Source organism: Lissotriton helveticus, chromosome 11 (assembly GCF_964261635.1).
Source record: "Lissotriton helveticus chromosome 11, aLisHel1.1, whole genome shotgun sequence".
Classification (NCBI taxonomy): domain Eukaryota; kingdom Metazoa; phylum Chordata; class Amphibia; order Caudata; family Salamandridae; genus Lissotriton; species Lissotriton helveticus.
The window spans coordinates 542,010,622-542,037,310 of record NC_136072.1 but is presented as its reverse complement, the minus strand read 5'-3'; positions in this window follow the sequence as shown (position 1 = coordinate 542,037,310).

Below are 26,689 nucleotides of genomic sequence, written 5' to 3'. Positions count from 1 at the left end.
CCCTCAAACTAATTTATTCAGGGGTCTGTGAGGGTTACTTAAAAAAGGGGAGTGGACCCTGGAGAAACCCTATGTAATAAATATTAGGGGCGGATTTGTAACTACACGCTGCTCTCAGGGTGGGTGCTCAAGTGTAGGGAAAAACAAATCATTCGGTCGACATGTTTCGCGCGTCTGGCGGTCCCTAGTGGATCCAATTGCGCTTCTTCAGGACCATATCATGTGCAAAAAACAATCTATGTTTCTTGTTGCCTGGGCCTATTGCCTGTGCACCAGCAGTACCTGCGTCGTCAAGGTGAACAGCGTGTTATCGCTGACTGGTACAGTCACTTGTGGTACCATACCCCAACCCAATCCGTCTAAGGTCTGGGCCCCATCAACGTCGGCTTGCCTGTTTAATGAGGGAGCAAATTGTCTCCATCGGCGGGCGTTTCTAAATCCTACCCCCGGCAAGCTCAGCGTTGGATGGCGGCCAAGCTGGAGACTAACTCATTAGCAGTACTGTCATTGCAATTGTCAAAGTGTATGTTAAAATCGCCAAGTACCGTAAAGTTGGAAGAGGTCATGGCAGATTCGGCCGCTTGCGAAGGTAGTGAGGAGTGAAAATGGCTCAGAGGGCCTGGGGGGCGATAGACGAGTATCCCTGTTAGGCTATCGTTGGGGGTAAATTTGAGGCAGAAGGACATGCTTTCACAATCTGGGATGGGGTCCGGAGTACAGTGACACTGATATAGGGATTTGTGAATGATTGCAAGACCTCCTCCTTTGCCCCTAGTGCGGTCCCTGCGGGTGATCTGGTAGCCAGGGGGGAGTGCTTGAATTACGTCTGGATCGCATTCTGGGGTAAACCAGGTCTCAGTTAGTAAGACGGCGTCCGGATTCCGCTCGTCAAGATTTCTGCGCTATGCTTAGGCAGGGATCTGCAGTTAAGAAGGAGTAGGGTAACATTTTGCTGTTCAGGTTTGTATCGTGGGTTGAGCCTCATGCCACAGTGTTGACAGGAGATGGGAAGGTCCAGGGGATGGTAGCGATGATGGCAGTAGGCTTCCGTGGGAGGTTTAAGATTGAAGAGGGCGATGTTGCTGTATTGAATCCTCTGAGGGGAGCCAAGGGGGGTGGCCCCTGGCCCCTGTCGGCCACGGATGGGCGCAGACGGGCTTGCCTTTGGCGCGCTGGCGGCGCGCCTGCTGCGCGCGTTCGAGGAAAGCACATGATTTGTAAGGGGGGGGAGTGTGGCCTCCCGGTAGTGGGCGTGGCCTGATCGCGGCAATTTCTTACCTAACCCGCGGCAGCGTTGTCATCAGCTGCGCGGGGCTATAGATCAGGATTGTAAGGGGGAGGTGCCCAGGGAGCAGTGACAGCAGATAAAACAGTCAGGTAAATTGTACAGTTTTTTTAAAATGCGAGTGTCTCTCTCCCGGCTTTCCGCCTCAGGAGTACGTTTCAACTAGCGCGTGCTCTTGATTCAGCCCGGCTATAAGTGCGGGCGAAAGGGGCGTGGCCTCCCTGTAGTGGGCGTGGCTTGATGGCAGCGATTTCTCACCTAACCCGCGGCAGCGTTGTCATCAGCTGCGTGGGGCTATTGATCAGGATTGTAAGGGGGGGTGCACAGGGAGCAGTGACAGCAGATAAAACAGTCGGGTAAATTGTACAGTTTTTTTAAAATGCGAGCGTCTCTCTCCCGGCTTTCCGCCTCAGGAGTACGTTTCAACTAGCCCTAGAGAGCGCTAGAGCGGAGAAGGAGAAGGAGCGGCTGTGCGGCAGTGAAAGCGAGAGCCGCAAAGCCGCGAAAAAAGCCGCGGGGGAAACGGAAGAAACCGCCGGGGAAGCTCGGTGTAACTCGAATGAATCCGGGCGACGCCCGAGCCGCACCAGCGAGCCGCAGCTCCGAGCAGCACCACCGCAAAGCCCGAGCCCAAGCCCGAGCCGTGCCTTAACCCGCTCCAACCTGAGCCAGAACTGGGCTAAAAACAAGCGCCCCGTAGCCTCGGAGCCCCCCCACCCCCCCCCGAGCAGGGGAGAGGAGCAGCGGCGGCGGCGGACTCACAGCCCCAGTGGCACCCAGGGACCCAGGCAATCGGCTCTTAGTAATTAGCGGCGATCCCCCGCGGAGGAGAGAGGAAAGCCGCGGCAAGAAGCAGGCGGAAGGCAATGAACGGAGCGAGGTGAGAGCGCAGCCCCGCACAAAGCGCTCGCCCCACCCGTACTTACCTGTACCTGTACTTACCTGCATCCACCCCGGACGGCTAGCACTGCTGCTAGCATTGCTGACAGACTACAGTAGCCCCCCCCAGTACCCCCCAGGACTTAGCGGGGCCTAGAGGGGGTGCAAAGCAACAGTCAAGACAGCAGGTGGCCTCTACCCTTGTGCCACGAAGGGTGACAAAGGCGATAAGGGCGACGAATACTGGAGAGTAGCCCATAGCCCAGCCGGCTAGCAAGACAGGCAGACAGCCAGCTAGGAAAATCGAATTGAAGAGCCAGACGCAAGGACGAAGACCATCTGCGGGAGGAGAGAGCCAGCTTGACCACCCGCGGGCTCATAAACTCATAAAACTGGCCGTTCATCCTCCATACACTCCTGTATTGGCCTGCACTGGACGACGCCAAGACCCTAGTACCCCTCCATCAAGGAACATAGGGGGGTAAGGAGGGGGTAAAGAGCCATAAGGAAGAGCAAAAGGAGGTGATAGGAGCGTATTCCCAGCTCTAGCTGGGGAAATGAGATCTGGAAAAATGCGACAACCTGCGGAAAGCAAAAAGCCTAAAAAAAATATCAAGGAAGCTAAACGTGGATGACAAACAGACAGGGGTCCTATTGAGTCCAAGGGAGAGGCTGGTCTCAGTACCAACTCCTGAAACCACATTGAATCCCACACGAAAATCGGGGCTCTTAAAATTCTTTTACTTAAAGGATCCAATCTCTGCGATATACGCACCAACAGCTGAGGCCAGCAGTTTGCCAAACCCCATTTCCCCAATTAACGCACCCTCCACACTGGCTAAAAGCCAGCCGAACAGGACCTATGATCAACAAGGGTCAAATCCCTTCCCGCAGCCCAGGGCCCCTCCACCCCAGGGAAAATCAGTGGTCGTCACCGCCCAAGTGCATCACTCAAACCCCCATTCAGGGGCAAAAGCCTACACCGAAATCTCAAGGGATATCGCGGATGATCCCCTTGTAAAAGATATTTGCCGGAATGCGAACAACAGCGTAACATCCACCGAACTGGTAGAAGTAATGGCTCTTAAAGGCTCAATAAGTCCCTAGGAGGGATCAGCAAGTTACAGCAACCCATCCTCTACATCCCCTTGTGATGGGGATCCAGGGCTAAAACCACTGTTTTTATCAAATGACTCCGAATTGGAGGAACTAACTGAGAGAATTTCCACGTACTTAGATACTCAAGGCAGAGCCCTACGAACCGAACCTAGTCCCAAATACCAGCACCTAAGTCCTGGCTTGGCTATGTCTACCCCACGCTGCCTAGTGGAAAAAAGAGACCAACAAAACCTTACAATAAATGACAGCAACATTATGCCAATAAACTACAGTCCTCTAAATCAAAATGCCCCAATAACTATTTCATCAGGCAGCACGATAGGCTCAGATCTCAAAGACTTAAGCAGGAGTCATGGAGATCAACCATCAACACCATGGACTAGGACCTTATTAAGCTCTCTAGATCAAGCCATAAAGGTCCTGAACTACCAATCGAATAAAATGGAGGTGCAGATAGACCTTATTACGTTAGTGGCGGGCCACAGAGAGGGCATAAATACAAAATTGGATTCAATTTCGTCACTAGTAATAAATCAGGGGAAATTAGATGCCTATACCTGCTTTAACAAACAACAGTGTAACTGTGGATGTGGAATTATAATTGAAAAGCTATCAAGTTTGCCGACTATTCTGACGGACATCCTGGGGGAGGTAAAACATTCCCGCCACCCGGTGGAAAAAGAAATAGATCTAAATTTGGAAAAGTCACCCTCAGACAACATGACGAGCAGAAACTAGCTCATAAGCAGCAACCCGCAATTGGATACAGAATACAACTTAGGGGAAAAGGGGCTAGAAATGTCGGTATTAGACCTGGAAGCAACACAGCACTCCAAAAAATCCTTCAGGGAGGAAAAGCCAACCAAGAGACAAAAGAAAAAGGCCAGGAAAGCCAGATTAAAGTATAAACAGCAACAAAACACAGATCTAGGCAATTTCTTCCCGATTTTTAAAAGAAATACTTCGCAGCAAATCAATGCGTCAGTGCTGACTACGCCGCAAGGAGGAAAGGAGGGACTAATTCACTCGCCAGACAAGCTGGGCACTCAAATCCCTTCGAGAGATGGAGAACTAAGTCAGGAAGTCATAACAATACCCTTAAAACAACCCTGCACTACAAGTTTCTCACCGACTATAGCCCATAGTCATCAAAAAGAAACAAGATCAGCCTTAACGAAAGACCATAAACCGCGGCAAGAAATTACTGACCCTATCTACATTACTGATAACGGAGGCCCTGAACAATCAAAGCCAAAACGAGCCTTAGGAGAAAACTCCGGTACACAAAGTTTGCCCAAAACGGACATCAACCACGGCCCAATAATCGCCATATCGCAGAATACATCTGTAAAATTGGGAACGACCATAAACGGAAAACAAGGAGAATTATCAGAACCAAAGTCGAACATTGTACAATCCCGAATATGTGTTACAGTTTTGGAAAATAAGCGTAGCTGCGCGCTATTTCAAAGGGAACCTATACCCTTTCCAAATGAGCAGTATAAATCAGAGCAAAATCAAAGTATTATAAATTCAACGAAGTTGGTGAAAATGGACCAGGAACAGGAAGCCTCCTCCAAAAGAACCAATTTTAATGAACCCATCAAGCCCCTATCGATTAAAGCAGGCTTTTCACAACTGTCTAAAGAACCCTCTTACCACCCCGAATCACCACATCACAAATTAATATTTACCCCAGAATATCCAACAAAGGGTCCACAGGATATCCTCAATCGAGGCAACCTGGTAAAATTGTTTCATGCAACACCAGCACTAAGAGAGATAACAACACAGGACCTTCTGGCTGTTGAATTTAAAAAAAAACGTCATAATGCAGACTCCGAAGACACCGTCACAACATGGGCCTCAAGGGCCATCGCAGATAAGATATTTTCCATAAAACCCCACTTTGAAACATGGGGTATATCGATCACCCGGCACATACGTCCAAGATACCCCTATCCTTTACAAAACAGTTCTTGCAACGAAACAAAGGGGAACGGGAAAAGAGGAACTCCCTTCTCCTGTCTACTAGGCGCACGTGCCACCTCACCTGTTGCATCAAGTAGTAGGGATGGGGTACACCCAAAAGAAAATGAGCAATCAACTAGTCAGCGAGGCCGGGAAGGAATGGACTCGTCTTGGGTTCCCACGGTCCTGGGCAATAAGGCCACCTAACCCGGAGCAAAAATCTTCCACGACATCCCGCACGAGGAAGGACATGCAGAGTGTTAAAAAACGAACAAATCTCTCACTTTGTTCATGGAACGTACATGGCTTCCAAGAAATGGAGCTGGACCATGACACACAAGCCTTCTTCTATCAACAAGATGTAATCTTGATCCAGGAGACATGGAAACTATCACCCACAGTAATATCAGGATTTAAGGACCACCATATCTTGGCAGAAAGACTCTCAAACTTCGGGCACCCTCGGGGGGGTTTATCAACCTACATAGCCCAAAAATACAACTGGGAAGCGGAAGTACTGGACGTGGGATTTAACTGGGTTCAAGTGATTAAAATCTCTGAAACTCTGACAGCTGGGCCCGAACAGTGGCAAATTCTAATGATCAATTTTTATATCCAGGAAGTTACATCAAGAAAAACATGCAAGTTTAACTTCACTGATAAAATTGATGCAAAGAACATACTCAGGATGTCCACTGTTCATCTCTGGGGTTTTTAACTGCGATCTAATTGGCAAAAAGGGGACAAAAGGAAACGTGCCATCGTCCAGTGGTGGTCCAAGGCTAGCAACTAACCTAAGAGAACTAGGTCTGACGATTTTGAACGGAAACACAAGGGGAGACAGGCCGGCAGGTATTAGGAGTGGAAGGGTCACCTCCACAATTGATTACACCATAGTAAGTGAAGAACTAATCCCAGGCATTGAGGTATTGCAAATCGCTCAACGGCCAGAAAGTGATCATTTCCCCCAAATAACTAGTTTGAACACCGTGCCCACCCTGGCACCGAATATGCCTAGTCTATTACACCATGCTTCAAAATTTAACCAAAAGAAATTAAAATGGCGAGGAGAAGGGTTGGAAAAAATTCAGTCCGCCGCAAAAGCTCGAATATACAACCTGGGGTCAAAAAAAGATGGAGATCTTGTAAGAAATTGGGAGCAACTGATTTCGGACTTGCTTTACAAGTTTCCAGTAACATCAGGGAAACAGAGTAAGTTTATCTTCAAGAAGGAGCCTTGGTTTAATATGGAATGAAGAACAAAAAAAAGAAGGGTAGCGAAAGAAGTTCTAGCACTAGCCCGCCAAAAAAAAACTGGGGCTACAGACAAACAAGGGAAACCTGATTGAAGCCAGAAGCTCTTACAGAAAGTCACTGAGTGCTGCAAAGTCCTTCTACAAGGAAACTTTGTGGAATAAACTCCTAAGTGCAGGAAAACAACCTAACAGTCGGGACTTTTGGGGCATTATAAATGATCTAAATAAAGGATCAAACCTTCATCAGGAAGCAGGAGGGGAGCTGATTCTTGGTCCCTGCACGCACAAACCTTATACTGCACAGCAGCCGCAGGCATCACGAATGATTTAAGGGCAACAAACACAAATGAGGAAGAATCAATCGTAAAAAAAAACACAGATACCAAAGGCTCAGAGACAGAGGAGGTTTTAAAAGAGGCGTTCATAATCCCGGAATTAACCAACAGAGGGGAACTGTGTAAAATAATATCAAGACTAAAGGCAGAAGGTGCAGCCGGCCCGAACGGGCTGCCAAACGCCATCTTCAAACATGACCCGGCCTTCTGGGCAGAAACTCTAACGCCACTTTTCAATCATATTTATAAAGAAAACCAGGTCCCGTCATCCTGGAAGGGCAGTGTTATTCACCCAATTTTTAAACATGGTGACCACCGCAAACCAACAAACTACAGGCTTATATCTTTAATAGATGTGGAGGCAAAGCTCTACGCCTCTTGCATTCTTTTAAATCTGCAAGATTGGATTGAAGAAACAAACAGAATCCCAAGGACCCAAACAGGCTTCAGGCGGAAAATGGGAACAATTACCAACCTGACCTGCCTGTCATTATTAATGGACAGAGCGGTAGCAAAGGGAGCACGGCTATACGCCTGCTTTGTCGACATCAAATCGGCATTCGACCGGGTTAACAGAGAGCGACTATGGGGAAAACTAAAGTCCTGGGGTGTGCCGACCAATCTTTTAAAGGCAATAAAAGCTCTATATCAAAATACCTGGGCAAGAGTGAAACTGGGCAACGGAGCCTATACACAGTGGAGCATACCAATGCATCAAGGCCTAAAACAAGGCTGCGTTTTAGCTCCTACTCTTTTCAATCTCTTCCTTTCCGACCTCTCAACCGTGCTGGAGTCGGATGAAGTTCACCCACCATCATTGTCTAATCATCGAATCCCTTGCCTGCAATACGCAGATGATATAGTATTGCTGAGTAAAACGCCAATAGGATTACAAAGAGCACTAAATAAATTAGCAGCATACTTGAAACAGGAAGCTTTGGACCTAAACAAAGAAAAAACAAAAGTGGTCCGCCTAGTAGACCCTAAAAAACGTAGGTATACATGGATGGCGAACGGGGCAAAGGTGGAAGAACATGGAGTCTTTCGGTGTCCGGATCGTGTCATATGCCGACGACACCCAGCTCCTCTTCTCTTGCGAGAGAGGGGCCGACTTTGACGGGGAGAGTATCCGGAATTGCCTTGGGGCGGTGTTTGCATGGTTCCAACTGCACAGCCTCAAGTGCAATTCCGATAAGTCCGAGGTACTCTTTTTCGGGTGCGATACGGAGCCTAGCTGGCAGGCCTGGTGGCCCATTGACATGTTCCCTCCGTCCGGTTCTTCCCCTATGGTTAAGAACTTGGGGGTTAAGATGGATGGGGGACTGTCAATGAAAGCCCAGATTTTTGGGGTGACGGGCACCTGCTTCGGTCTTTTAAAAATGCTGCGGAGGTTCCTGCCTCTTTTGTCGGAGGAGCATAGGAGGCTGACAGTGCAGGCCCTGATAGGCTCCAGGTTGGATTACGCCAACATTCTTTACCTGGGCCTACCTGAGTACCTGCTGCAGCGGCTTCAGGTTGCGCAGAACGCGGCGGCCAGGGCCATTTTTGGTCTAAACAGACGCGCCAGCGCCTCCGGGCTTATGAGGACTTTGCACTGGCTACCGATCCGTAAACGGATCGCTTTTAAAGCCATGATATTGGCCTATAAGGCACTCCACGCAGTAGGAGCAAAACATCTCCAAAAGAGAGTGGTCTTTTACCAGCCGGGCCGCTCTCTGCGGTCTGAATCGTTGCTTATGGCGGCCGTCCCTCGTGTTAAGAGAGCTCGCTTGGGCGGCCGCTCTTTCAGTCTGCTGGCCCCACAGATGTGGAATTCGCTTCCACTCTTTCTTCGGGGAGCGACTAGTCTTTTGGACTTTAGGAGAGGTCTTAAAACCTGGTTGTTTACCCAGTAGGCCTCCCTAGTCGCTCTTCCTTGTTCTCTGTGTGTGTGGTGTTTTCTATTTTAATTGTGTTATGTTATTCTGAACCTGTTCCCCTTACTCAAAGCGCCGGGACACTCTTTTTGAGTATCCGTTGCGCTATATAAAAAACATAAATAACATAACATAACATAACATAACAAGGGTCTTACAAGTACCTCGGAATCACAATATCTCGAGGGGGCAAAAGAAACGGAGCACAAAACAGCAATACGTGCAAAAGCTCAAACCCTGATTTTCACTTACCACTTACTAAAAGCAAAAATGGACTGTCCAAATTATAAGCATCTGTTGAAAGTCATGTCGGCCCAAATTTTGCCCACCCTGTCCTATGGACTGGTCACCTGGTGTGGCAAGGAAGCCGATGTACTAAATGACCTACAAACTAAAATCTATAAAGCTGTTTTTAATCTCCCAAAATGTGCCTCAGCTTCGCAAGTTAGGCTCGAATTTGGTCTGCAAAACCAGAAATACAGGAGCATGAGCGGCTTCGTAAAACTGTGCAACAAACTTAGATCTGCAGATCCAGATTCAATGGACTGGCTAAGCTGGGAAGAAATAAAAGATCAAGGGGACTCCGGAACCCCGTGCACCTGGGTAAAGTACTTGAAAGTCTGTGTGAAAGAGTTGGAGTTGGAAGCAGCATGGGAAACCGGGATGGACAAAGCAGGCTTAAACAGATCGGCTAACATGGCAGGAAAAAAGAAATCTTTTCAAGAAGATAAAGGTACATTTATAAAACGGCGACACGGCTGGTCTATTATAAACTCCTTCATAGCAGGCAAACCACATGCTTATTTAACTTCCCATTTCAACGTGCATTTAAAAAGAGCTTTTATGGACTATAGGATGGGTATGCACATCTCGAAGGACCTTCTACCTTCCTGGAAAGGAGCCCACCAGACTGATCAATGTCGACTATGTGGGTACAAATCTGAATCTTTAGCCCATTTTCAGTGCGTCTGCCCGGCACTCATGGCACAGAGGCAAAGACTTCTGAAATCCACCTTTAATGAGCTAAAGATCCGTTCCTGCAGACAAGCTGTAACATGTTGGTTGGGAGGGAGTTCCATTATCATGGCGTGCAGAGGAACTAAGTTTCTGGCAGAGGTGAAAAAACGTTTGAGTCAAGCTGAACAGGGGGTAGGCCAAGAGGCGGAACACTTGGCCACCTTAACGCCAGGGATCGTAAGAGCTCGCATGAACTTGTAAAATTAACCTGAGAATTTTAGATAGGGGGAGTATCTCTGGAAGAATGTTTTTAAACATCATTAAACACTATTTCCTAACTGGGGAGGAGAAACTATTTTAGTAAAATGTATTAAATTTCGAATTAACATTTTTATCATGTGTAAATTGTAATAATTTTAATTAATTATGCAATAAATCTTTCTGACTTCTGACTCTCTTCCACTTTCTCTCAGGAAGATTTCATCCCTGTTTGAATTTAGTAAACACCTTAAAACTTGGCTTTTTAAAAATTAGCTTCCCTCTTACAGCATTGGACCTTAAGCGCCTAGACACCTAAGAGTATTAGTGCACTATATAAATTGTTATAACATAACATAAGGTGGGAGTGGCTATATTTTTTGACCCATGACCAGGAGGGGTTGCTCCATGGAATACCACCTTTACCTGGGCCCATTATTCAGCTGCTTGCACTGTTAGAGAGACTCAAGTTGGTGGCCCACATTCAGGGACCTGTGACACTGGTTACATGTGGAATGAGTACTAGGGATCTAAAGAGAGCTCCATCATTATTATAGGTTGAGAGTGTCATGACAGACTTAAAACTAGAGGAAAGTTTTTGTTGAGATTGTGAAGCCATGGACAACCTCAGGTAAAGTGGAATACAAGCAGCTCTGGCTATGAGCAGCTGAAGTGGATGCACTAACTTGCAGACTTCCATATCTGTGGGCAAGCTGTTGTAATACATCTATATTCAAGCAAGAACAACCCTGATAATATGTCCTGCTTCAAGAATGAGCAATTCCAGACAAAACCTGAGGCTAACTTGGCTGCAAGCACAAACCATTATAGGTAACCCTGAGAATATGTCCAACTCTACCTACGAGCAACTTTAGGAAAACTCAATAAAAACATCCCGTTCAGGCTGTGACTCCTCAGAGCTGCTTGTTCACTGACTGACTGAAGTAAAAGGAGGGCAAAATCCTGAAGATTTTGATATTTCAAGTTGTCATTTTGTGTGAAAGAAATGTGGTATTATATTCTCATAGGTTTCCTGAGCGTGTTAGAAGTGCAGTTGACTCCGGAGGAATCGAGGTTTATCGATGGCACAGAAACAACCAACAGCTCTATGATCCATAGTGAAATGTGTGCCAAACAAATGCCAATAATATAACCTATCAACAAACCTCCTTTAATCAACTCGTCTATAAAGAAAAAGCATGTTGCTGCTTACCTATCAATGGTAAGAGTCAGCCAATTACCTTTTTGAAGTGTAAAGATTGTTTTTTTTTTAAAGTTTAGAAAGAATTTTATTGTGGGGAAAAAGAAGGGACAAGGTGCCAAAACAAAGTACAATAAAAAAAAACAGAAAATACAAGTAAATCAGTAAGCAATGGGCATAATACAGTTAGAAACAAATTGAAAGCTAATCACAGGTATCAGGGCTAATTGATGTATTTTGTCTAGAATACACATGTATTTATATTGTGATTCAGTTACTGGTACATTAACACATGGTGATTACGTGTATGTTTACAATACTAAACAACGATTGAATATGAACTATGTGAAACACGGTATGTTTGTTTAATACAATTGATTATATAGAATAAATAAGTTGTGTTGTACTTATGCACAAGAAAGCACTTCCCACATGTATAATTACTTTTATGTTTCCATTCAGCTCATTGTGTGCTGATATATTGAACACTCGTAATAAGAAGCATCCAGAAGTCCTGACTTGTACCTACCATTAACACCATACTACTTGGGTACGTGATATGTGATAAACAGTTGGTCCTCTACTGATAGTACCACTCTTAACAGGTCATTCCGTTCATTCTGTGTGTATTGTATTTACAGATATAACACAGATCGAAGATCTATATCTCCTCAAAACTTTAGGGTGTCACCTCTAAGTAAGTCTTTATATTAATACCTGCTCAACCACAGTGTGGCTCATTTAGGAAAGCATGTATTACTTAGTCTAATCGTTTATTGTGTTATCGATATAGACAGTGATATAAATTCATATCATTGTGATGAGTTTAATCGGACACAACTACTAGTAAGTGTAAGATATTTCACTTGATTACAATTAGACTTTGAGTTTTAGAAGTCTCTGGACATATACAGTTTAATTTAGGGACTTTATAAGATCTTATTGGTAATTTAGCAACATGCTAGTTAGCATGGTCAAGGTTTTCTCTATTCTAAGCTTCCCAGCCCATTAATGGGTATTTCTTTTAAGAACTTCCCCCCTCCTTTGGTTTTAAAAGTTAATATGAATGTAATGTATTGGTATACTTTGTAGTATGGTATGGCATACATAGATATGCGATATATGTTTTCTATTTTAGGAGTCTGCCCCTGATGAAGGGTACCTACAGGTCCCGAAATGCATTGGGCAATGCCGAAGACCACTGATGATTTTTGAAAAAATGGAGATTTAATTATGAACTGTTGAATATGAACTTCTTGGTGTATTTTGTCTAGAATACACATGTATTTATATTGTGATTCAGTTACTGGTACATTAACACATGGTGATTACGTATATATTTACAATACTAAACAACGATTGAATATGAACTATGTGAAAAATTGTATGTTTGTTTAATACAATTGATTATATAGAATAAATAAGTTGTGTTCTACTTATGCATAAAACTCACTTTATATTTTGATTTAAGAGTGAATAACAGTCAGGAAAATAGGTTTTTCCGATGTGAACAGTGCGCACTACTAGTAGTTTCTTAACTACTAATTCTCCAGTTGTTGAATGTTCTGCAATGTCATCACAAGGACCAGTCGTTTGGATGAGGGAAGGTAACCAAGTTGTGAAAGTTGCCTAGACATAAGCGCATAAGTAATAGCCTATCATAGTTAATAAGAGTAAATAAGAGATACGGTTGAATCCCCACCCGAGTTAAAAGCAATGGATTCGCTCTGAACGTTGGTTTAATAATGTTTGAGGATAGCCTGATTGACTCCAAATGATTTAGACATAATATCTTCAGTTCCTTCCTTGTAACGCAAGACAGGCTATCAGGATTGTCAAAAAACGTGGGGTGATCTAGATCGTTCATAAAGGTTTTGATATGTACAAGCCAGGGAATACGTTTTACATGTTGGAGGTTCATGTCCTTTATAACATGCCGGTTAAGTCCAGTGGACGCTTCTGTCCACACCTTATGCCACAATAAAATTGGCTGAATTTTAATAAGGTCGGACAGGTACGACAACCCCAGTTCGGCATGGCAGATGTACGTAGCTGTGCTATTTGGCACAGCTAGGAGATACCTCAGGAACCCATTCTCGGCCTGCTGAAGAGACTTCACATTTATGTGGCCCCAGATACCAGTTCCATACAGGGTGCCTGAGACGCATTTAGCTTTATAAATCACCAGCAGGTCGTCTATGGGGCGCTTTCCCAGTTTCCTGGTGAAATTAATCAAAGCGCCAATAGCTTTGGCAAACATGAATTTTCTGCAGTTAGCAGATATTGCCCAGGAACCCTTGTAATCAAAAATAATTCCCAAATATGATAAGTGATCAGTAAAATTACGTTTTTCGTTATTAATGTGAATGTCACGACACTTAACAATGGGCTTACTGCATTTCATGATGAAAGTTTTATAAATATTACCTTTGAGATCAAGATCTGACATGAAAGATACAAGGTACGGGCTAACAAAACTGCATCATCAGCATATAGCAATGTTCCAATTGACCATTTGCCCATCCTTGGTAGGTCTGAACTTTCCCTGGATAAGGTGCCTCCCATACTATTAATATAGAGGGTAAAAAGAAGGGGGGCCAAAGCACATCCCTATCTTACGCCCTTACTAACAGGGAATCTACCAGTAAGCTCACCGGTTCTACTTTTCGAACCCTGGCCCGGGCCTCTAAGTAGGACTGTTTGAAAAAAATGAATGCATTCAATTTCCACCCCCATGTCCTCTAATATACGCCAAAGTTTCTTGTGGTTGGCGCAATCAAACGCCGAGCTCAGGTCGACAGCACAAGAAAAGGCTCCCTTTTTTGCCCGAGTATATTTCCCCATTATAAGACAGATTCAAGCTCTGTTCCATGGTGCCGAGGCCTTTGCGCAATCCATACTGGACCTCTGCAATAATGCCTACAGCCTTGACCCATGACTGGAGTCTACTTAAAATGACAAGCCCGGCCACTTTCACTAAGGAATCCAGCAGTGAAATTGGTCTATAACAGGCCAGGTTGTTGTGGTCGCCTTTCTAAAAAATAGGGACGAGTCTGGACTCTGTCCAGGTCGGAGTGAAGCCTTGAGTGCAGCAGGACCTTAGTACCAGGTTTAGAAATGGACCCCAAAGCAAGGGACAGGATTTATAGAGGTCCACTGGTATACTGTCTGGTCCCAGGGCTTTCCCTATCACACTAGCATAAATGGCCAGGATCACCTTGTCTGTGTTTAAATCAATGCAAATTGGGAGATAACCTCCGTAACCTGGACTAGAATCCTCACAAATAGTGGGGGTAGCGTTGTTAAAATATAAATTTGAAAAGTGGGACACCATTTTATCCTCCCCGATCGCGTTTTCAAGACCCGGTAAATTTTTGGAGGCCAAGAATGAGGCATTTACGGCCTTCCAAAAGCCTTTCATATCCTTTAGGGCAACATAAGTCAAGGAGGGGAAAGGGGGGAGAGTCGCTTAAGACCTGCTGCCGCATCTAGCATAGCTGGGGGGGGCAAAAAACTACCATGACCTGGTGACAATGAGGCTCTGAAACAGAAGAGCCAAGGCAGCTCGGGTGTCAGCACTACCCTACACTCCCACCGGCGGGGGATGTATCCTGAGTAACGACCCCATGTAACATATTGGGGTCCCCTGTGCCAGTGTCCATCTCCTGGACCTTGAAAACCATTGTCTCCCACTGAGGCGCTAGGGAGAATGTACGAATGCCATGCAGGTCCTCTCTAAGCAGCACCACACCCTCCGCCCTCGCCCAATTAAGCAGGGATCGGCGCCAGGCAAGTGGGTGGGGTGACAGAGGGGATTTCCATCGCCAGGTGATCAAACGTTTGGCTGTTATTAAACCCAGGTCTAGAAATCGTATGGCAGCTCTATATTTTTTGTTTCTGCTGAAGAGGTGCAACACATGGGCCTCCCAGTTAGTGGGAATAGTGCGGGAGGTGCAAGTTGTGAGGGTGACTGACACATTATTCCAATAGTCAGTCAGGACTGGGCAACACCAAAGCATATGGAGAATGTCTGCATCTAACTGCCAGCAGCGGGGACAAGCCGCATCAGTGCGAAGGAAGTACCTGTTGATTTGAGCTGGAGTAAGGTAGGCCCAGTGTAGTACAAATAATTGAATTTGTTTTAATCGATGGTTACGGGGGATGTAGGTCGGGCTTCCTCGGACAATCGCCCATTCTCTATCTGTAAACTCCCTACCCAGGGCCCCCTCCCAGTGAAGTTGAAGTCGAGTGAGGTCCACCTCAGTGTGTTGTCGATGAGAAGATGAGAACCAGCGCGTGAGGTGTTCTCCTGTCCCCATCACATGAAGGTATTGCAAAGTGTGATGTGTGGGAGTTCCTGAGCGAGTGTACCCCATTTGGACGTTAACGAGGCTATGATTGTTCTATGTAGTAGAAACTGCCCAGGGCGCAGGTTCTCCTCTGCCATGAGTTCCTGGTATGGGATAAGAGTGCAGTCTTGAAAAAGGTCTCCCGCGTCCTGTATCCCTTCCAAGGCCCAATGATGCAACTCAGTCGCCATCGTGTAGGTGTCCCCCGTGGAGTTCCCAGCAGTGGGATAGCGGCTGCATATGGAATGGTGGTTCTAGTGAGGAAGAGACACCTATGGAAGCACTTGTACGCTACATTGAGTAGGAGAGTATTGGGGGTTTGGACTTGGAGCAAGGATGGACAATTTGTAAAAGGCTGCTCTGCATTAGCGGAGGTTGCAAAGAAGCCGAGTCTGGCAAATAACGGGAGGATATCCACCTGACGATCCATTGCAGTTGGGAGGCCAGGTAGTAATGCTCGAAATTGGGTACCGCTAAGCCACCCAGCTCAGTAGGCAGATAAAGCTTTTCCATGGACACACTGTGGCGTGATGTCCCCCATATGAAGTCTCGTACAACCTTTTCCCACTGTCTAAAGAGAGGGGGAGAGATAAGAGGTAAAGTGGCAAAGTAGTAGAGAAGGCGGGGAAGAACCACCATCTTGACAAGGGCAATTTTCCCAGAGATTGCCAATGGGAGAGTCCTCCAGAAATGTATTTGCAACCGGATCGCCGTAGTAGCCCGGAGCACATTTCCATCGAAAAGATCGACCTTGGTACAATAAACTCGAACACCTAAGTAGCGAAAAGGGTCAACACACCAGGCCACAGGTCTCGATCAAGTGAGGGGGGGGATATTATGGAGGTCCCGAGCATATATCGGCAGGTCATCTGCGTATAGTGAAATGATGTGAGTGCCGTCTCCTAGCTCAGTCCCCATGTCAATGTGAGAGCGGATATGGACCGCCAGCGGCTCCACTGCCAACGCGAACAAAAGCAGGGACAACGGGCATCCCTGCCTGGTTTCACGCCGCACCTGAATTGGGTAGGAAACATAGAGCCCTGTCAGAATCCGGACCGATGGATTACGATACAGCAGTTGTACCAAACTAAGGAAATAGGGACCAACCCAAAAACGAGACAGAACAGCAAAAAGGAAATTTCAAGCCAGGAAATCCAAGGCCTTCTCGCGATCCAACACCATGCAGCCTGAGCGCGGCCAGCCGATTGGGGCATATTCCGCCACCCGAAAGTAGCGACGTAGGTTCAGGGCCGTATTATCCTGCGGAACAAAGCCATTCTGGTCAGAATGGACAAGGGCAGGGACTAGCGGGGCATGTCGATTGGCTAGGGCTTTTGCCAGGATCTTATAATCCGTATTCAATATTGCAATCAGCCGATAGGAACCAGGAGACGTGGGGTCCCTACCAGGTTTCAACAGGGATACCACATTAGCGGTACGCATGGTGGGGGGTAGAGTCCCATCCGAAATTGCCTCTGTGTACATTGAAAGGAGATGTGGCACCAAATGTTACGCATAGGTTTTGAAGAACTCGACCGGGGGACCATCTGGGCCCGGTGTTTTACTGGTGGACAAGGACCACAATGCGTCTCGTATTTTGTCTTCTGTTCGGGGGAGTCCAGCTCCAGAGACTGGTCCACTGTAAGAGTGGGCAATTCTACAATGTCCAGGAAGGACCCAACGTCCTGGGCATTGCCCGTCAGACGGGTCTCATATAGTCGAGTTTAGTGTTCAGTCTTCAGTGTCTGAATGTCCCTCTGGGTTCTTCGTTCCTGGCCTAGACCATCAAGTAGCAACTGTATCGGGCGCTGGGGGTGCTCCTGCATGAGCAAATAGGCCATCAATCTCCCGGCCTTTGTCCACTGCAGAGTGAGAACAAGCCGAATGAGCCAAATAATTATGACACCGCAGTCGGTCCAGGAGTGCCTCCCGTTTGGCATGGGCAGCGTCCAGGCGCTGCTGTTGATCCGGGCTGTTTATGGCCTGTGTCTCGAGTAGGAGCAGCTGCCCCTCAATGTGGGATGGGAGGTGTCTAGCTATCTGCGGATATTCCAAGTTCGTCCCAAACAATGTCCCCTAATTACTACTTTAAAGGCCTCCCATTCGGTGAGAACCGAGTCCGTGGAACCGGTATTGAGTGTGAAATAACTAGCTATTGCTGATTCCAGTGAACTCCGGAAAAGGGAGTCCTTCAGAGCTGTGGCCTGCAGGCGCCAGGTCCTAACCGGAGGAGGTTGCGCCTCCCAGGCCAGGAGCATCACCATGGGGTTGTGATTGGAATGTGTCTGACCAAAATAATCAATCGTCTGTATCAAAGGAAGGAGGGCCGAGGACACAAGTATAGGATCAAGACTCACATGCAACTTCTGGACCGGGGAATAAAAGGAGTATATTCTGGAGTGTGGATGGCGTTCCGGCCAGATGTCCGAAAGAGCCCAATTGTCCATCCAGGATTTTAAACGCTGTGCATTGGAAGAGGCCGTAGTACTAGTGAGAGGAGGAAAGGAGATGTCAAGAGAGACATCAAGCACTGTGGTAAAGTCTCCCCCTAGGAGCCACGGGATATCCCTCCACTGGAGCAGTATCTCCAATAGATAGCTAAGAAAGGGACCCTGCGTGACATTCTGGGCATATAATGAGCCCAACAGGATCGGTTGGCTGTTCAGCTTGGCACTCAGTAAGATGTAGCACCCCATTGGGTCTGACAGGACCTCCCTCTCCTCCCATGAACCCCCGCCTTAACCCATATCACCACCCCTCTAGCCATGGACGAATAGTTGGTACTGTATACTTGGCCCCGCCAGCGACGGCGCAAGCGGGTAGCTTCAATAGTTGTCAGGTGTGTCTCCTGCAAAAGTGCTACACTCATCTTGTGGCGTTACAAATAGGCATAGATGGCGTATTGCTTGGAGGGTGTATGAATGCCCCTGACATTCCAGGTTATTATATTAAGATCTGTCATCTGGACAACGGAGATCAGTGTACCCTACCCGTAAACTATGGCACCCACTGTGTGATAAACCCACTCTGAGGGGAAAGGTGTAGAGGCAGCAGGTCTGTAGGTATGGAGACTCGTGTAGGGGGAAGAAAATAATAATGTATGACTGTAAAAAACCTTGAAACAGGAAAAGAGAGGGGAACCCAAAATGAGGAACTGCCCAAACAATCATGCCAAGTCATGGCTACTGAACTAGTGTCGTTGTACGATTTCGGGGGGAGGTAGACCAGTGAAAGGAAAAAGCTGATGGAAAGACTGTCCCCTACAGATACCCCAAGAGACAGGAGATAGAGCATCAAGGAATTACTAAGAATGGCATGGCCTGGAGTGTCACGGCGTTCTGGCATAAACTAAAGTCAGATAATGCCATCTGCAGTTTGCAGGTTGACGCCCTGGAGTGGGGGGAAATCTGCATCTAAGGACCATTCAGGAGTGGATTCGGGGTCTCCTGATTTTGGCAGAGAGGCAGTGGAGTCAACCAGGGATGCAGATCTGGTAGACTGAAGGGCCACCATCGTCAGTAGGGCCCCCTGGCGCTCCAGTCTGATTTGGTCGGGACAGGGGACGGGTACCTTAGGTCCCATGTCCTTGTCATTTTCTCCCTGTGTCTGCCTCGGCGAGGGCGCCCATGAAACTGGGACTCATCAGATGATTTGGGGGCCGCCACCAGCCCCAGTTCCTCGAGCCAGTCCCAGGTGTCTGCGGGGGAGTCAAAATACGTTGCGTTGACTTCTCTAATAACTCGCAGGCGGGTCGGGAAGAGTAATGAGTAGCGGCGGTCCAGATCACGGAGTTGTTTCTTTACTACGGTGAAGATGGATCGTCTCCTTTGTACCTGAGCCGTTTAATCGGGAAAGAGGGAGACGGTGACGTTTTGTACCTTAGGGCCGGGGTGTTTGCCCAGCTCTGGCAGAATAGCATCTCTGTCCCTGAAGTTCATAACTCGAAATAGGAAGGGACGAGGGCGAGACCCAGGAGGGGGCCTGCAAGCAGGTAATTAGTGGGCCCGTTCCACTACGAATTGTGGGGAGAGCGATCCGGGGGGCATGAGCTCTTTCATCCAGGCTTCTATGAAGGTCTCCGGATCCCGTCCCTGCAACCCCTCAGGGAGACATACCACACGTACATTATTCTGGTGTGAACGCCCCTCCGCGTCATCCGCCTTCTCCCACAGGGTGCAAGCCCGTTCCAGTAGATCTTGAAGAGCGGAGGAGCAATTCTGAGATCGGGGTTGAAGATCTGCTAGAGTGGCCTCTGCGTCGCGAATCCGGTCTGAGAGTTTGTGTTGGTCAGCCCGGAGGAGCGTAAAATCCGAGGTGATAGTATCCATCTGGCCTTCCAAGGAGGTGCGGGTCAGGTCCAAGGCGTTGCCGATCCACTCAACCGCCGCCAGTACAGATTCCAGTTTGGTTGCAATGTTAGGCTGACTCATCTCAGCCGCAGATCCGGGAGTCATGAGTGGTGTACCAGCCTGGCCCACCAGGGGGCACATCACGAGGGGTGTTGGTACGTAGACGGCCCATGACAATTTGCTGAGCGCTTCTCATAGGGAGCGAGGCTAGGATGCCAAACCTTCTGGGCCTCTCCAGTTTAGTGGTTTCGTCGGTAGTCCGGAACGGTCTCTCCGCAACCCTAGTCAAAAAGGAAGATCATCCTGGTGTGGTATATAAATAAATAATACCGGATCTATTTTTGTCTAGGCATAGCAATAACAGATAGCTCAATAAATAAGAGTCAAGATTCGAGGTAGTAGGAGTTTGCAGGTTTATTACAGCATAAAGGACAGGAACAGGACAACCTGCATAGGAATAGGATGGCAGGGCCCGACAGGGGGGTCCCGACAGCTGCCGGGCAGGATCTGGGATGAGCGCGCTAACATTTAATAACAATACACAATCATATATACTAAAACAGTTGCATTACAATACATACGATAGGCGGAGCAGTGGGTGTGGTCAATAGCAGTCGCGAAAGATAAGGGTGAAAGTAGGTGTAACAGAGGCGTATACATAGACATGTGATGCAAACGTAACAGAATATGTCATGAATGGGGCGGAAACATGGAGGGGGCTACCTAAGGAGCCGGGACCTCTGACCTAATGGTGCGCGCAAACTGGCAATGACGTGTTACTAGGAGAAGCTGGGGGCTATGAACTCTGTGCTAGGAGCAGAGACTGAAGTCTGGAGAGTCAGGGCGACATGTACCTAAGCAGTATCTAGTATCTGATGTTTAGAGAACATGTTGATAGAATCCAAAAGTTATCGGGGTAAAGGCGAACAGACTCTAAGACTGGAACATGCATTATTCTACATGTAGTGCGTGATGAAGAATATTAAATGACCATTAAATGCAGTATTTCTCTTACATGGAGACTTAAAGGCTAGATAATGACGGAAACTATTGATGCGATTCAGTAGCTTAGGAATGCAGAGAAGGAGGACTGAACTGATAACTGGAATCATAACATACTCTTGGCAGACTCAGAGGCAGAGCCAGGCTGAGCCGGGCACTGCGAGGCAGGAAGTAAGTAAAGGGTCAGGAACACAGGTGGGGGCTGTATCGCTCCTCAGCGAGGCTCAGGAGACAGGAGCTGAATCTGGTGTCCAGGCCCTTTTGAGGCCTAGAAACGGGGACTTTACAATGGAATAATGTGCACACTGAGAAACGTGGCAACGTATCTTTAAATAGGTCTGATATTCGTAGTATTCACGAGAACTGGAAACTGGCATACTAGAGGTGGACACAACTATAATTGCGTCTTTAATCGAACATGGTGAATACATATGCATATTAATCATGCGCACATAACATATGATGGAGGACTCGTAGGGACACAGAACATGGCAAAATTTACTTTTCCACATTCCCTCCTTGTCACTACGTTTCCATCAGGAAACATCAATATTCATGATACCATCTATCATTTCATACAGTATCATTTGCTCGTCTCGAATTTTCTGGGAACGGGTTTTAGAATGGGACTTGGGACTAGGAATACAAGAGGTAGCACAAATGCCGCAAATCGCAGGGCCACATTGTATACAGAGGCAGCAGCTGAATATGATCGCTACTGCAATACCTAGAAAGGACAAGACTTTCCATCCCCAAGCGGAAATTATATTCCAGAACCAACCGGACCATGTCCAGGTGCCTGGATCTTGGTGTAACAGATGGGCAATTTTATGGAGTCTGGTTATAGCTGAATAAACAGACGGCGCGTTATTTGGAATGAAAATGCAGCAACTAGATCCGATGACTCTACAGGCCCCGCCCCTATCGGCCAGTATGAGGTCAAGGACGAGACGATTTTGCAAAACGACAAATCTCATAGCAGATTGCTCTTCAGTTAAGTTACCTAGAGCAGAGGCAGTCTCATTTACTACAGCTTCAAGGGTTCTGGTTAACCTACGAATTAGCTTACTATTCTGGATAGGTCCTATAAAGAAGAAGAAACCTCTATTGAAATCTGTATACTGTTCTAGAGCAGTTTCAGTATAATCGACAATGGGGGACTCCCTTCTATGTCTAAGGTGCACTAGATGTGTGTTTCTATGATAATCAGATGGGGCTAGGAAAACTGGTGGCAGTAGGAAGGCAATGTAACAGGTTCCCTCCCAATCGAGGGGCAGACGAACATATGCGGTCTGACCACAAATAAAATAAGAATGACGTGAAGCTTTGAAAATAGATTTCCCACTGTCACTATATTTGACAATAGTAGTACAATCGCTATGTCCTACATGTACGGAACCATTATTTCTAACACATAATTCGCCTTTGACTGGTAGTACTGAAATAGCAGGTAAGTCTGGAGTGGAATCAGACTGAACATTCAGGACCATGAAATTCGAAGAATAATTACCTAAATTGTAAACTTCGTTTTCTATATCTAACCCTGTTCTGTGGGGAAGACCTTGCTTGTCTGGAAAACATGTACTGTTAAGAAAAGACATATCTGTTGAGGATGACGTTAACGTGGACCATGCTCCACACGAACCATTATGTGAAAATGGATAAGGAAAGAGTGGCAGAACTCCCTTCGGGGTCTGGAAAGGGGGGAGTCGACCACACACCCAACAATTAGTGGCATTGCTGGTCTGGTGTGAATAATGTAACATGCGGATAAAAGAATTGTTACGCATAGCGAGGCGGTAAGAGAGTTCATGAGGAGGCAGATCACTAAACGTGTGCTCTACTGTAGCATTAGAGGACTTATTTACATGAGAAACTGGAAAATACAGATAAAACGCATAACTGGTGCAGGAAATCATAATACTGAGAAATAATATGAAACTTAGAAAAACGATACATCGGATTGAGTTTTGACTAACTCTCTCACTATGGGGGTCTATTTTATACATGTCAGAAACCGGTCTAACCGTTTCACCTAGGGGAGGACTTAGACAATCAAACTGGCTGACTTATTTTACTAGACCTTAGCTTTTTCTTATACTCCTGTTGCGGAGTTGTCTCTAACAGGGAGGGTGCAGTATCAGTGTCTTTTGCGGGACAGTCCTTAAGAATAGTACTTTGGCAGTCCTTTAAATCCTCGGAAATGTTCTTTGAAATTGGTTTCAATCCATAAAACCTTTTGATATGCGAAAGATGCACCCAGCCTTTGCGTCCCTCCAACTTCACGGCTGTACGGGTGGCCAGGAGGACCTGTCGGGGCTCCTTCCAGCGAGGCTCCAGCGGACTTGAACGATCGAAATTTCGCACTAGGACCATGGATCCGGGAACGATTTCATGCGGTGCCACCTCGGTATTGTCTGGAAATGCGGCGGCAACCTGTGAACGACAAGAGTTGAGGGCAGACATCAAGGAAGCTAGGTAATCTGTCAGCATATTACTTGAAACATCGGTAATACTTCGGGGTCTAGGAGTACCCCACATGTTAGGGGGGCGGCCGAAAACGACCTCATACGGGGACAGACCTGATCTGGAATGTGCGACCATGCGCATGTAAAACAGAGCAACTGGCAGAGCTACTAGCCAGTCTACACCTTTCTCTTGACAAACTTTTGCAATTCGAATTTTCAGGGTCTGATTATGTCTCTCTACGAGACCGGCTGCTTCAGGATGGCGTACACAATGGAACTTCCACTGGTACCCTAACAGAAGGGAAACATGCTTCATGAGTTCAGATGAGAATGGCTGGCCGTTGTCAGAATATACGACCCTAGGGAGTCCGTAACGGGGGAAGAACTCACGAACCAACTGCTTGGCAGTGGTCGCGGCTGTGTAATCTGGGACTGGATATGCCTCCGTCCACCTGGACAAAGCGCATACAACTACAAGGACATACTTGAAACCTCGACATCGCTCCATCTGAATGTAATCCATCTGGAGGACTTCAAAAGGGTGGTCAGGGGGCTGGAATCCACCTTGTTCCACCGGGACACTTTTACCTGGATTAAACTGACAACATATCATACAGGTACGGACTTTCTGCTTGGCTGCAGCTCGTAAATGCTTGTTGAACCAAATATTCTGGATACTGTCTAACATAGCTTTTTCTCCTAAATGTGCTGGACTAGGTGCGGTATTAATAATGACTTGAACCATAGAGTCGGGGAGAAACCATGTGGCTCTACCCTTCGTTAACCATCCTTGATCTGTCTGTACCCCTCCTTGTTCGGACCATTTCTTGATTTCATCGGGAGTAGCATGTAACTGGATATCTATGACATCTTGTGTAGGGTCTTTAACTGTCATACATGTAGTCGGATCTGGAGTGTGTGTCTGTGTCGGATTAACTGAAATGTCTGGAGTCTGAGCTGTAAGCTTGGCTGTGCGATCTGCTAGATCATTACCTTGAGAAATAGTGTCAGTAACTTTCGTATGTGCTTTGCACTTCATGATAGCAATGGATGTCGGTAAATGTATGGCATCTAACAGAGCCTGAATAAGGAGACCATGCTGAATCTTGGTTCCATGAGAAGTCATGAAACCTCTCTCCTGCCAGAGCACTCCAAAGTCGTGTACGACTCCAAATGCGTAACGTGAATCTGTGTAAACATTAACTTTCAGGTTCTTGGCGTGTATGCAGGCTTGTGTCAGAGCAACTAGCTCTGCTGCTTGAGCAGACAGGGTGTCAATGCGGCGTGTTTCAATAACTTCAGTGTCAGTAGTCACTGCATACGCGGCTACTAGTTCTCCTGTACTTGTTCTCATGCATGAACCATCCACATAAAGTGTCAGGTCGGGATCTGGTAATGGAATATCTGTCAGATCTTGTCTTGGCTTTGTCATGATGTTAACTACTTCCACACAGTCGTGTGTGGCAGAATTCGAAGTAACTGATGGTAACAATGTAGCAGGATTTAAAACGTTGCAGCGTCTGATTTCTATGTGTGGCTGGAACAGTGTCAATTCATAACCTGTTAAACGTGCAATTGTCAAGTGCTGAGTTTGAGTTCGGTTTAAAAGAACTTCCACGGAGTGTGGAACTTGTACTGTCAGGGAGTGTCCTAATACTATGGAATCACTTTGTCTGATAGCAAGGGCTGTGGCTGCAACTGACTTAAGGCACGCAGGCAGAGCCTGGGCTACAGGATCTAATGTGCTCGAAAAATAAGCACAAGGCTTGTACTGTCCTGCTTGATCTTGTGTGAGAACAGATAATGCTGTACCTTCGCGTTCTGTGACGAAAAGTGTAAAAGACTTACTGTAGTTCGGTGTTGCTAGAACTGGGGCTTGACATAGGGCTTTCTTTAACTCATTGAAACTGAGTGTATGTTCAGATGTCCAAGGGAGGACAGTCGATACGGCTGCCTCCTGTGTCGTTAACTGTATCAGTGGTTTGGCTAGAAATGCATACTGAGGAATCCATTGTCTGCAATAAGAAGTAAGGCCAATAAAAGCACGTACCTCCTTCTGGGTCTTGGGCTGAGGAAGACTCGCTATTAACTGGATACGGTCTGGGGTCAACTGCCTACCCCTCTTGGACAGTAAGTGGCCTAAATAGATCACTTGCTGGACACAGAATTGAAGCTTAGAAGGGGACACCTTGTGTCCCATCTCGGCTAGAAAATACAAGACTGTAAGGGATGCTCGCTCGCAAGCACATTCAGAACGGGCTGTGATCAGGAGATCATCGACATACTGGAGCAGGGCAGTGTCAGTTGGCATGTGAATGTTGTCTAGTTGTCTCTTGAGTGCTTGACTGTAAATACTAGGACTTTCTGTGAAACCTTGAGGAGCTCGTGTGAACATATAGCTCCTTCCATTTAAACAAAATCCGAAAAGAAACTGGCTGTCTGGATGAATGGGAACACTAAAAAATGCGTTCTTGAGGTCTATGACTGAAAAAAATGAGGCTTCAGAATCAATGGCTGTCAACAGGGAAGAGATATCTGGGACAACTGGATACTGGGGAATAATACATTTATTAAGCTCTCGGAGATCAATCACTAAACGATATACTGGAGGTGCATTTGGATCAGTACGTTTCATGACTGGAATGATCGGAGAATTGCATACATTGGAGTCAGTTTCTACAACTACTCCTTGAGCCATGAGCTCGTCAATAATTTTGGATAAGGCTGCTACAGCCTCAGGTGGCAGTCTGTACTGTCTTATTCGTGGCAGGACTACACCTGGCTTGAAAGTCACACGATGGGGTGTGATTTGCATAAAGCCAACATCAGTTGGACCTTGCGCCCATAGATGCTGCGGAACATTAGACAATCTGGGATCAAAATCTCGTAATACATAGTGACCCTTGAAGTCACGTAGGAACAATCGTATTCCCTCTGGGGAACAGCATATAACTGCACCTAACTCTTTCAGTGTCTTAATGCCTAATAGATTTTCTGGACATGACTTAGTAAGTAGCAGATCAGTAGTGCGGGACAATGGACCTACTTCTAGAGTAACTGGCTTTGATATTTCATTCACAATAGGTTTTCCTGAAAATCCAAGGGAAACATTTCTAGAGCCTGAGAGCGGAGCCCCTGGAACTTCGGCGTGACTTATAGTGGTCCTACTTGCCCCTGTATCAATCAGAAACTTTCTGTCTTTCCCTAATACTTGACTATGAACATAGGGACCTTCTTGATCTACAGGTATCTCGATGAGAGGCAAGCCTACCTCCCTCTCTAGGCTGTTTCATGAATATGGCTGATACTCTGGATACTCAGACTGTGCATACTGGTACATCTGC